At 39.0% G+C, this 13,337-nt stretch overlaps 1 long non-coding RNA gene across 3 annotated transcripts in view; it reads right to left on the reverse strand.

Annotated features, from left to right (window-relative positions):
- The window catches only part of LOC106729296, a 17,411-nt gene continuing 4,074 nt past the window's right edge, over window positions 1–13,337 (reverse strand). For 2 of the 3 annotated variants that reach the window (XR_004314777.1, XR_004314779.1), the window contains exons 5-6: window positions 8,694–8,739; window positions 7,293–7,661 (exon numbers count right to left, since the gene is read on the reverse strand). This is a non-coding gene — a long non-coding RNA (uncharacterized LOC106729296). Of the gene's footprint in view, window positions 3,018–7,292; window positions 7,662–8,693; window positions 8,740–13,337 lie in introns of those variants that run through there. The other variant, XR_004314778.1, reaches the window with a different exon arrangement.

Raw genomic sequence — 13,337 nt, forward strand, 5'->3', positions numbered from 1 at the left:
TATTCATGATAGCCAAAAGTTGGAAACCCAAATGTGCATGGAAAAACAAAATGGTGGTACATCTATACAATGGAATATTACTCAGTCATTAAAAGTGAATAAAGTATTGATACGTACTACAACATGAGGGAAACTTGAAAATATTATGCTAAATAAATGAAGCTGGAAATAAAGGGCCACGTAATTATATGATCCTGTTTATATGAAATGCTCCAGAATAGGCAAATCCTTAGGCAGAAAGTAGACTGTTGGTTGCCAAAGGGGAGGGCAGGAATGAGGAGTGACTGTTAATGGGCAAAGAGTCTCTTCTGGGGATGATGGAAATGTTCTGGAATTATGTAGTGGTGATGTGAATACACTAAAAACCACCAAATTGTACACTTTAGAAGAGGAAGTTTTATAGTGTGTGAATTATATTGATTGAAAAGCATTATGGGAAAAAATGAGGAAAGGAGGGTGGAGAGAAAAGGACAGAAAATAAAGAGGAATCAGGTCAGGGCACAACACATGTACCATAAAATGCTATCCAGGTGATAAAGGTGGATCACGACTCTGACCAGGAGCATTCTGGCAGCTAGTACAAGCTTGGAAAACAGTGTTCATTAAATGATTTCCAGCACCCGTAAGATAAACATGAACTGGTTCATCAGGAGAATCACAGCTTTTCCTGGTGCAGATGCCAATAGAAATCGCTCCTGTGTGTCTTCTTACCCACTTCAGGGGTCATTGGCAACATCCCTACCATAACTCCAGTCATGTATCTTAGAGTTGCTCAAACTAAGCATGAAACCCAAGGATGAGTCAATAAAGACACTTTAATGAGGGGCCTAAATGGTGTAAGATATGCAAGCAGTTCCTGTTGATAAAATGTTCATTGTCTGGGGCAGTTGTTTCCAGCCTTGGCTGTGCATTAGGAAGCTCCAGGGAGCTTTTGCAAAATACAAACAGCAAGACTCCATAAACCAGAAAGTCTGACTTTTTTGAGCTTCCAGGTGATTCTAACATACATATGATCCCCAGCTTATGATGTTTCAACTTCTGATACTTTGACTTTACAATGGTGTGAAAGCGATATGCATTCAGTGGGAACCAAATTTGGAATTTTTTCTTTTGGCGGGGGGAAGTAATTAGGTTTATTTATTTATATTTATTATTTTTTTTAATTTTTTTAAATGTAAAACTTTATTTTAAATGAGGAAATACCTTTTTACCTTTTGCTTTCCAGTAGCAACTCAATAAACAGATCCCAACTATGATTAGCTCAAGAAATCTAGAACCATATGAATTTCATTGCTAACATTTGAGGAAAACAAAGAAACCACGAAATTTTACAATGAATTATTTACAAAATTATACTTTGTGAGACTCTATGCATCTAGAAAGACTAGATGTTATTTTAAAAACTTGTCTCTGCCTATTTACAAAGCTGTCTTGAATATTGTCATGCAACAAAGGGAACACATACAGAACTGTGTCTAGTTCCAAGAGGTAGTGTAAATCTCTTTAACAAAATCATTTATTAACTTGAATGTTTAAACAAAAAGAAAGAAATATAAGGGGAGGGGATGAATAACCAACAGTTAACCATAGTGTCAGCTATGGACACTGGGAGACTTATGACGTGACATGTCAACATAGGTCATCAGTCATAGCAAATATGCACTCTGATGAGGGATGCTGATAACAGGGGTGGATCATGTATGTGTGGGGCCAGGGGGTATATGGGAAATCTCTGTACCTTCCCCTCAGGTTTATTTATTTTTAGAGAAGATACCGGGGATTGAACCCAGGACTTTTAGCTTTCATGTTAAGCATGCACTCTACCACTTAAGCTATACCCTCCCCCTCATATTTGGAATTTTCAATTTTGATCTTTTCCTGGGCTATCGAGATACAGTACAATACTCTCCGGGATGCTGGGCAGTGGCAGTGAGCCCAAGCTCCCAGTCAGCCACAGGCATAAACAACAAGTACACTTACAACCATTCTCTACCCAAACAATCATCCTGTTTTTCACTTTTGGTACAACATTCAATCAATTACATGAGATATTTAACACTTTATTATGAGAGAGAATTTGCGTTAGATGATTTTGCCCAGCTATAGACTAATGTAAATATTCTGAACACGTTTAAGGTAGGCTAACCTAAGCTATGATGTTCAGTAGGTTAAGTGCATAAAATGCATTTTTAATTTATGATGTTTTCAAATTACAATGGGATTATGGGGACGAAACTCCATCATAAGTCAAGCAGAATCTGTATAGCCAAGTCTGAGAACTACTGATTAAATAGATGAATTGTACATCACTCATGAAATCCTCTCTGAATATTATTTCTTGCCTCAGTTTTTCATATGTTCAAGGTTGTGGTAGTTAAACACATATTTGCAGAGTTCGTATTTTCTGAAGGCCTGCTTTGTGCCAGGCAGGTGCTGTACTGCGCCCTTGAGATAAAAGGATTAATGTGTGACCCAACCTCCACCCCCAAGTTGTTGCAAGTTGACTCACATTATGGACACCCCAGCTAGTGACCACAAGAAAGAGTGGTAAGTGAGGAGATGGAGGGAACACAAGGCAGGCACCTGAGGTAGCTCTGAGTGGGTGGGGAGCCCCCAGGAGAATGAATAGCTCATCTGAGCCCCGAAGGAAAGGTTAATCAGGAGGCAGGAGGGTGTTCAATGTTTTTCTCAATGATCTGGATGAGTACAGTCACCCCTTGGTATCATGGGAGACTGGTTTCAAGACCCACCATGGATACCAAAATCTGTGGATGTTCGAGTCCCACAGAAAGCCCTCCGTATCCCAGGTTCCGCATCTGAGGATTCTACCAACCATGGATCATGTAGAACTGTATTTACTGAAAAAAAACCCTGTGTATAAGTGGACTCACGCATTTCAAACCCATGTTGTCCAAGGGTCAATTGTATTAGTAAACATATATTACGAATGTGACATGCCATCCTTCCTTCGGACGACTGGAGGAGTAGTCCATTCTGCTGCGTGGCTGAACTGGGACCTGGCAGGGCAGAGGGACCCAAATCAAAACTAAACGAGACTCGAGAACAGGGGAAGGCAAACAAGCATGAGCAGCACCACAGGGTGTCCAAACAGAGGCCTGGCACGTGCTTCATTTCACCTCACCACTGCTCTGGAAGAACTTGACATTTTACAGTTGAAATTCTCTTTCTCATAATGTCAAGCCTGAGCAGACACAGCCAAATGTGAGGCCAGACCCTAGTCCAGGTCTGTTCCGTGCCCAGGTCCAGATTCTTTTTTTTTTTTTTTTAGTTGAAGCCTAGTCAGTTACAATGTGTCATTTTCTGGTGCACAGCACAGTGTCCCAGTCATGCATATACATGCATATATTTGTTTTCATATTCTTTTTCATTAAAGGTTATTACAAGATATTGAATATAGTTCTCTGTGCTATACAGAAGAAATTTGTTTTTTTATCTATTTTTACAGAGAGAGTTTAGCATTTGCAAATCTCAAGCTCCCAGATTTATCCCTTCCTACCCCCTTTCCCCTGGTAACCATGAAATTGTTTACTATATCTGCAAGTCTGTTTCTGTTTTGTAGATGAGCTCGTTAGTGTCCTCTTTTTAATTAATTTATTTATTTTAGATTCCACATATGAGTGATATCATGTGGATTCTTCCCATTATTCTATATATAGCAAGGTTTATACTTGGATTCAATACATCAGCTTCTCATAGACGAGACAGGAAGACTTGATTCAATAGTGGTCCCTGTGGAGGAAGATGGTAACAGCTATAAGCTCGAGCACAGGTCTTAGGTGTGTAAGTAGGAGATGAATGTGAGAGGCAGAAGGTGTCATGGGAAGGATCCAGACTTTGAAGTCAGGAGATCTGAGCTCAGCATTCAGCTTCGATAGTTATTAGCTGTGTGACTTTGGGCAAGTTACTGTGCATCCCTGAGCCTCAGTTTTCTTATCCACAAAATCAAGATAATAATGCCTATCATTGGCATTCATATCAGGATCATTGTGAAGATTAAAGATACAGACAAGAAGCAGGTATTTATAATTCATGTAACTGGGAAAGGACTCATATCCAGAATATACAGAGAACTCCAAAATACATTTTTAAAACAGACAATCCAATTTTTAAAGTAGGCAGAAGACTTGAAGGGGCGTTTCACAAAAGAGGATATGCAAGTGGCCAGCAAGCATATAAGATGCTGAATAGTATTTGTTATGAGGGAAATGTAAATTAAACCACTGAGATAACTCATGTACTCCCAACATGATGACTAAAATTGACAAGGCTGGCAATGCCAAGTGTTGACAAGGATGTGGAACAACTGGAACTCAAGTAGGTGTGTACAATAGTACAATCACTTTGGGGGACTGGCAGCGTCTACTAAAGCTAAATCAGTCCCACGATCTATCAGTTTCACTTCCAAGTGTAATCTCAGTAGAACGAGAGCTTATGTCCACCAAAAGACAATGACATGAATGTTCACAGGAGCTTTATTGATAATGGCTCCAAACTGGACACAACCAGAATGTTTATCAATAGTAGATGGGATAAATAAATTGGGGTGTATGCATATAAAGGACTCTTACCCAGCAACGAAGAATAATGAACTACTGCTCTCATAGACATGACACTGAACAAGAACCCTACTGTTTCTGGGATGGGTGCTAGAAGTTTTCTACATCTTGATCTCGGTGGTGCCAGCTGGGTATGTAAAAACACGTAAAAATTCAACGTGTTCACTTGAGACTTGTGCACTTTACTGGATGTAAGTTTAACCTCAATAAGAAAGTAAACAAAAAGTTACTGTATATCATTTCTTGGCACAGAGTAAGCATTCAATGAGTAGCTGTCAAAGTTTCTAGAGAAGACGAGGCCAGCAAACCTCATTGCACTGTGTGCTGCTTAGACACTTGGGAGCCCTGGGCATAGTGCTGGGAGCCCCCCCTTTTAAGAGGGCAACTGACAATCAGAGCATGATGTGATGGGGAGATAAGGATGGCAAGGGGTCTGGAATACACGGTAAATGAGGAATGACTGAAGGAAGCAGAGAGCACACTGAGAACAACAAAACTCAGGAAGAACAAGAGGAATGTCTTCAAACAGTGAAAGGCTCTCTGTAGAATGGGAGTCAGACTTTTCCTTTGTGGCTCTGGAGTAGTGATTCTCACACAGCAGCTGCATCTGAACCCCCTGAAGTGCTTGTTAAAACAGATTACTGAGACGCACCCCCAGACTTGCTGATTCAGCAGGTCTGGGACAAGACCAAGAATCTGCATTTCTAAAAGTTCCCAGGCCATGCTGCTGCTGCTGGTGCAGGGACACATTTTGCTGGTGTAACTGAACAAAAGGGCTTGTGTGTCTGTTGGGCAGAAAGCCAAACTCTGACAGCAGGTGTTTGCAGCAAAGAAAGTGTTTATTGCAGGGCCCCAGGCCAGGAAGTGGGAGACGAACCTCCCATCCACTCCCACTTAATCTTTGAGTTATGGGTTGTTAATGGGGAAGAAAAAGAAGCTGGGGTTAGTCATCATCTTGTGACATTTCTTAATCATAATTTGGGGAGTCAGGACGCCTAAGGTTTACCAGTCTCTGGTCTGGTGGCCCATGACCCAGGGGTCTGTTGCGCTGGAGAAATAACCTGACTCTGTACATTAATGATGTTATCAGCAACAGCAATTTTAGTCCTGACTCTGGGTGATCAGTGTTCGTTAGCACAGGATTGAGGTCAGAAGGGATAGGACAGGGAATAAACTTTTGAAGAGAGGTTAATCATAAATTCAGCAGGGGCAACTTGGTTTTAGGGGACTCGGTTTCAATCCCCACTCCTGTTTTAACTTTCCCCAAATCTTTGAGTGAACCAGGCAATGACGGCTCTGGTTACTTCCTGCTGAAAGGGGGCGTAGTCCTGCCTCAGCGTGGGACGTGGAAACACTGTACCTCAAGGTGGACATACTCCTGAATTCCAGGTTTTGGATCCAAGTGTAGCATGATTAAATTCTTAGTCCCTTGGTCCACCTGCTTTGGTGCAAGAGTTTATAGCACATTTTATACCCAAGTGCTCAATTAGAACTAGGAGGAAGAGTGATAACTCAAACTTTAACAGACATTGGGAAATAGATCTCACTCCCTGAAGCATTCAGAAAAATAAGCCTGAAAGCCAGCCTGGACCTGGCACTTCTCGGGGGAATTCTTGTAGCCAGCTGCCTAATTTTATCTAAGTAGGTTTTAGCTTCAGATGTGGTATTAATACACAAATAATAGGAGCTATTGGCCACTACACACAGGAATTTTTCTGCTAAAATCTAACCAAAAGCAATTTCATTGTCTAGTGCTATTCTGGCTTAAGAACCTAGTGCCTTCTGCTGGGAGGCTGTGACTTGAGCTGTCTTATTTGTCACTATTCCCAAAGTAAGAGAAATTTAATAGTTATAAGAAGAGACCTTGAGACCACAAGGTTGCAGTTGGCAGCTGCTAGCAGATACTTTTTTTGAGAATGGTTGGTGATGTCCTTGAGTCTGATATAGTTCAGAAAATTTAAATTCTCAGTAATACAGGAATGTGTCTGAAACCATGTCCACAATGGCCACCCAGCCTTATTTTGGATGCCTGAACCAGTGTCACTCTATTTTTTATTTCAAAATGCATTCTTTTTTTTTTTAATGGTTAAAGCAGATGTATAATGCATGTTTGATAGTCCACAAAACAGGCAGGTCTAGTTAGCATAACGTTTAAGTTAAATCACGTATAAGCCAGAATGACTTCTCCATTCCTCAATATGTGAAATTTTCTTCTATCATTTCCCCTTTTGTTTGCAAATCTTTCAACAGAAAGCACCGACTATCAAAAATACTTGTCCCCATAGAAAACAAACATGGTTACCTGGGGTGGGAAGGGATAAATTGGGAGTTCAAGATTTTCAGATACTAACTACTATATATAAAATAAACAACAAGTTTACACTGTAGAGCATAGGGAACTATATTCAATATCTTGCAGTAACCTATAATGGAAAATAACATGAAAAGGAATGTATGTATATATATGTATGACTGAAACATTATGTTGTACACCAGAAATTGACACAACATTGTAAACTGACTATACTTCAATTAAAAAAAAAAAAAGGAAGAAAAAAAGAAACTTGTCCCTCAATGCCAGGCTGGTTGCTGCTTGCGCTAGGTCCATGATGTCACTCGGTGCTGGGCCTCCTGTTTGTTTACATATATTTACCTAGTGATCTACTTAGAGACAAAACTAATCCGACACAGGGAACAAACTCAGAAGTATGCTAGTAGGGAAACATACATTTTATCAACTATACTGAATTGTCACACAAACATTGTACATGTGCTTTCAGCAGGAGACTTAAAGCAAGCAGTGAGGTATGTCATGAGTAGTCATCCTCTGTGACAACTTCACTAAAGCATTTTCTTCCTGTCCTGAACACTGGGGGCAACAGTATCATTAGAAGTAAAAGAATAACTTTCAATTTTGATAGAAATATAACATTTGGGTAACAGTTGAATTGAACTAGTAGGATGGGTCTTACAGGCCTGATCTGGATTCTTGGGCCAGCTGTCCACCACTGCTGTTGTCATCTTCTTGTGCTGATGTCATTTGGGGTCATCAGTCCATTCTATAGACCTGTCCAGGGCAGAGGCCTTTCGTAAATGGAAAATATGAAGGGAAGAGTCAATTCCCTTTGGTTTTATTGAGTTTGAGCTACTTAAGACTACCTATTAAGGAATCTTTTTTCTTGATTGGAGATAGCCCTTTCCCATCTGCATAATCTCCTGGTTGCAGGTCATGGGGCAGCTGATCGTCATCCAAAGATAGATTTCTGTGATAAGATTCAGAAACAAGCTTACAGTGCCCTTTTAATAATTCAGTAAAACTTCACAAATACGTCACATACCAGTAAGGAGCTATCTGGGAAGTGAATCCGAGGCAGTAAACACAGACCTCAATTAACAAAACTAGAATTTAATATACACTGAAACATAATCTTTTTCTTTAAAAGTATCCTCATTTCTACCAAACATAGTCAAATTAAGACTAAGTTGTTTGCAACATAAGTCTGGTTTCAAAATGGACCTGATTATTTGCATACATGTAATTGATCACATAGACTCTTTTAAATTACCTGTGCTAGAATTTTTCATAAGGAATCTCAGATTAAACTTTCAAAAAAGCCTCTCAAGGCCAGGAAATCCATGCCAAGGGCTTGCCATCAGATTCTACCTGCGATATCTAGAGGTTTGGGTGAATTCTGCCCTTCTCAAGTTCCCTAAGATATCTTGAGATTCCTGTACCAGTCAGGAAGTGGTCTTCCTCATTCACCCGATAAAGCTGTTGGGAATCTAAGAGTTTCCAGTTTCTAGAGCAATCAGGCAGAGAGAAAAGATAAAATGATTCAATTCTGCTTACAAAGTTGTAACTTACCAAATTGCGGTAAGTCATAATTAGTTTAGGGGAAAGGTTTCCTTATCTCTGGAAAACACAGATTAAAAGCCAGCAACATTTCTGACCAAAAACATAAAAAATTATAACCATATTCATCAGATCACTCAGCCCTGTGTAACTAATCCTTTTGGTAATAGTTTTATGAAGACATCAGGTTTTCTATTAGAATTCTTTAATGTCTTACCCAGTTCAGTGGTATGATCTGAAAGTTATCAGCAATCTGTACTTACTTGTCAAAAAGTCCTTTCGATGAATCTTCTTGAAGATGAAGCACTTCTGCAAAAGCATTAAAGTAAAACAGTAACTGTCCATGAATGACAAAAGACTTAAAAAGTCACGTTTAAAGATCTGATTAAATTGCAATTAACAAAGAAATTTGATTATTTTTGTGACAATATTAAAATAATACAATATTATACCAGATATATTCAAATCTTAGAAATTTCATATAATTTCTAGAACATTTATATTAATGACATTTTACCTATACAATATAACCTAAGAAGGTTTATCACCACTCATTTGACAATGTTTCTCTTATAACTTAACATACTAAATAGTCCCAAATTAGTTTAACATCTCTCTCTCTCTGAGATGTCTCAGGGGTCTTCTGAATCATCCCAAAGTTAGCTGAAAGTCAAAGGAACTTCAATTAGAATTTTATATTTGGGAAGTCTGTCAAAAATATTTAAAAAGTTTAAAACATTTGGTCAAGTAGAATCATGGATCACTGTGAAACAACACTTACTCACTTAACCAACGTGATAGAAAAGATTTCAAAGGCAAATAGAGAAAGCTACAACAGATCACCTAAAAGGTAAAGAAATTTACAGTCTGTTATCAAAAATAGCTCAGTATTCTAAGAAAACTTTGTCCTCTTAACATAGGGGAAACAAATTCTGTTTGTACACCACCTTATCTTTAATATTAAAATTCATTTAATCAATTAAATGTATTCTAATCTTAGTCAGTCCTGACCACATATAGAATTCCCTTCTATAGACTCTTTTTTTCTCATAAACCTTCTACAACTTTCTCCATCCATATTAATTTGTCTCTTATTTTCTTTCTCATTTAGAAATAATCAGCTTTAGGACAACATTACTTTATTTTCCCTAACAAAATGCATTTCCATTACTTATACTTTCTTTTTCCTTGCATACAAAGATGTTTCCCTTATTAATTTTTAGTCATTTTAATTACATATATTGATTAGAATTCTTAACCTTTAAAAACCTTTGTTTCTAGTGAAAATTAAAAAGTAAGCAATAATGAACTGTCTTTACATTACCATTCTGTAGACTGGCAAACTTATAAATACAGTTTATGGTTTCAAAAAAATACATGCTTTCTTACAGAAAATGTCTCAGTGTGGCCCCAAAAATATTTATTAATGGTCCTAAATATTTTTAGTTTTCCTGTAAATGGAAGCCTACATCCAGTAATTAATGTTCTAGTATCTTATTTTATTTGGGAATGACCTAGATGTTTAATAAACTTCCTTCATGTAACTTAATTTAGCAAAACTCTAAAGTTTCAAGTTACCAAAAATCTGGAGAGATTATTTTTAAGTAGATATTCCTAAAACAGAATTATTCCTAAAGAGTTTACCTGAAAGCTCTCATTTCATTGACATTTAATTTACTTATAAAAAGTTCATCCTACCAAGTTATTTTTCTTGCTGACAAATTTTTGTAACAGAAATAATAAAACTCCTCACAGATACAGAGAACAAACTACTGATTACCACTGGGGAGAGGGAAGGGGGGAGTAGCAAGATAGGGGTAAGGAGTTAAGAAGTACAAAGTACTATGTATAAAATAAATAAGCTACAAGGACATGTTGTACAATACAGGGAATATAGCCAATATTTTATAATAACTATAAGTGGAGTATAACCCTTAAAACTGTTAATCACTATGTGGTAAACCTGAAACTTACATTATATTGTAAATTAGACCTCAATAAAAAAAAAAAAAAAAACAGAAAGAAAGATAAGATCTTATTTGACTTTCAGTAAACTTAGGTACAATAAAAGTATTATACTTAATGTTGATGACTCTAAAGACATGTCTATATGAATTAAACCAACAAGCTTAAACTAACTTCAATACCAGATATTAATGTAATGGTGAATATTTTGCAGATCACATGAACATGAAATTTGGGTTAGTTTCTTTTATATTTCTGAGAATTTATATAAGTGCTTAATTTTCTTTAAGCCAATTAAATAGAGCTCATTTACAAATTAATTTTGATAATATCATCCAAAGGTAAAGACACATATTTGTAATGTACACACAGACACAACCAGAGAACTCATAGCTTTATTTTAAAACTTGCCGTGTATCAGGTATTACAATGTAAAACTCACTAGTTTACAAATAAGAGTTGGAATAGATTAAGTTTAAAAAGGCCTCCTTTCCCTTTATTCCCTCAGTCTCAGGAATTGGACACGGTCTAGACAAGAGTGACATAAAAGCTCCCGAGAGCCCTGGTGGAATGTTTACATCTCAAAGGCACAGGGAGAGGAAAGCAGGTTCCTCTCAGAAGGACTTGTTTCCTGAGGGTAAGAATTCTGAAAAGGTGTTTTATTAAGTTGGCAGCCCAGTTTGGGGATATCAAATGAGTTCCATTTTAGGCATTTTTCCCCAGAGTGTAAAGAACATTGTGGCCACGTGGAATTACACACACACACACACACACACACACACACACACACACATATATATATAATATAAATAAGTAATTTTTGCTTTAGTCATGGAACCATAGCTAAATGTGGTCTGATTTTGCAGGAGATGTATCCTAAAAGGCTATTTTTAGAAACTGAACTTTTGTTTCCCATGTCTGCCAATTAACATACTGCACCTTTTTTAGCACAAACATACACACTCTCTCTCTCTCACACACACACACACACACACAGAGACAAAAGTCAAACCAATTCCAAAAGCAACCTTAGGCTCTTACTTTTATCAAACCCAAACCCTCCCCCAATACTTGGCAATGGAATGGGTGTCTAGGAGGACATCAATATACAAACATAAAAAAGTCCTTGGCTCACACCGTCATACTGGTTGCTTACCAATAGATGTCTTCCAATCCAAAAACCATCCCTTTACTGCAAGCCTGGAATATTGCCTAGGGTTGCTAATATTTGGTCAAAAAGGGAATTCTTCAGATTGATCCCCAGGCCAAAAGAGTCAGGGCAGCTGCTGGATCTGCTCAGGGAAGTTCCTCACTGATAAAGAGCCAGCAGGCCACTGGCACAAACTTCAGGGGAACTTGAGAAGTCCCTTCATGGTCGCCAAATCGTAACCTAGCAAAAAGGCTCATGTGCCAGACACACAGAAAGCCAAACTCTGACAACAGGTGTTTGCAGCAAAGTAAGGCTTTATTGCAGAACTCCAAGCAAGGGAGAGGGAGAGAAGCATCCAATCCAGTCCCACTTACTCTTTGAGTCATGAGTTGTTAAACGGGAAGAAAAGGAAACTGGAATTAATCATCATCTTGTGACATTTCTTAACCATAATTCTGGGAGTCAGGATGCCTAAAGTTTACGAGTCTCTGGTCTGATGGTCCATGACCCAGGGGTCTGTTACCTCACCTTGCCCTGGAGAAACAGCTTGACTCTGTACGTTAGCGATGTTATCTACAACAGCAAGGTTAGTCCTCTGACTCTAAGTGTTAGTGTTCAGTTAGCCCAGGATTGAGGTCAGAAGGGACAAGACAGGGAATAAAATTTTGGATAGAGTGGTTAAACTCAGAAGGGGGACTGGATTTTAGGGGGATCTTGATTTCACTAGCTACTGTCCTAGTGTATCTGACCAGATCAGTTTGTGATGTCGTTGATTGTAATAGTAATAGTAATAATAACTTATTTAGAAACTGATGTACCAGCTCCTCTGTTATACACTCTGTCTACACTTTCTCTCAGTAAGAGAGGTATTCTTCTTCCCATTTTAGAGAGGAGAAGACTGAGGCTCAGTTTTTCATAGGTTTCACAGCTTAGACAAGCTTCTTCTGACTCCAGACCTGAGCAGGCTGAAGCTGAGGCTGAGTGGCTACCTGCAGGGATGCTGTAAATAGAATTCGATTTCTGAGTGGGAGATTGCACTAGATAATTTCAGAGTCCTTCCAACTCTCAAAGTTAGACTAGCTTCAACTAGCACTTTTAAGCACACACACATTCAGCGCCAACTAAATGCCAGGTGCTATGTAACATTCTCTCCAGGATGTATGTGGCCACTGGGCTAACTCTTAAGATGCTTCTGGGCCATATCACCTATGCCTGTTCCTCTTATCCTTCTTGGCACCTAGAGTGACCACCCCCTTCACCCTCCATGCAGACTGAGCACTCAGTTCATCTGAATATTTGGTAAAGAAGGTTCTTTGTACACACACCCATCTCTGCTGTTGGAGTTCATATGGCGTAGGGTGGCTGGGTCATTCGGGTGCAGTCCCTGACACCAAGCTGTCTGCCACCTCAAAGAAAGAGGTGACCCGTGAGGCAAATGAATTTATTTTAAGCAAGAGCACCAGGCCAACCTCAGACAGAGCTGCCAATCCACTCTCTGCAGTCTGGCCAGCCAGGCAATGACGTGGAGGAGAAGACAAAAATCTGGAGGTGGGGGAGGGGCAGCCACACGCCCCAGAACGGTCAGAGGAACTGCAGGATGTGCTTAATGATCTTGAACTGGAGGCTTTACTCTACTGTTCCTGCCTGGCTTCCTGAGAGCCTGGGAAGCAGAGACCAGAGGGCTCTGGGGACCGAGGGCAGGCCTTTGGTCACTTAGAGGATGCTGCCAAGCATGAAAGCAGGCGCAAGTTCCAGTGACTCCCCTCTAGGATGCTACAATCAGAGCTTTTCT

The sequence above is a fragment of the Camelus ferus genome, chromosome 23 (genome assembly GCF_009834535.1).
Source record: "Camelus ferus isolate YT-003-E chromosome 23, BCGSAC_Cfer_1.0, whole genome shotgun sequence".
NCBI classification, from domain to species: domain Eukaryota; kingdom Metazoa; phylum Chordata; class Mammalia; order Artiodactyla; family Camelidae; genus Camelus; species Camelus ferus.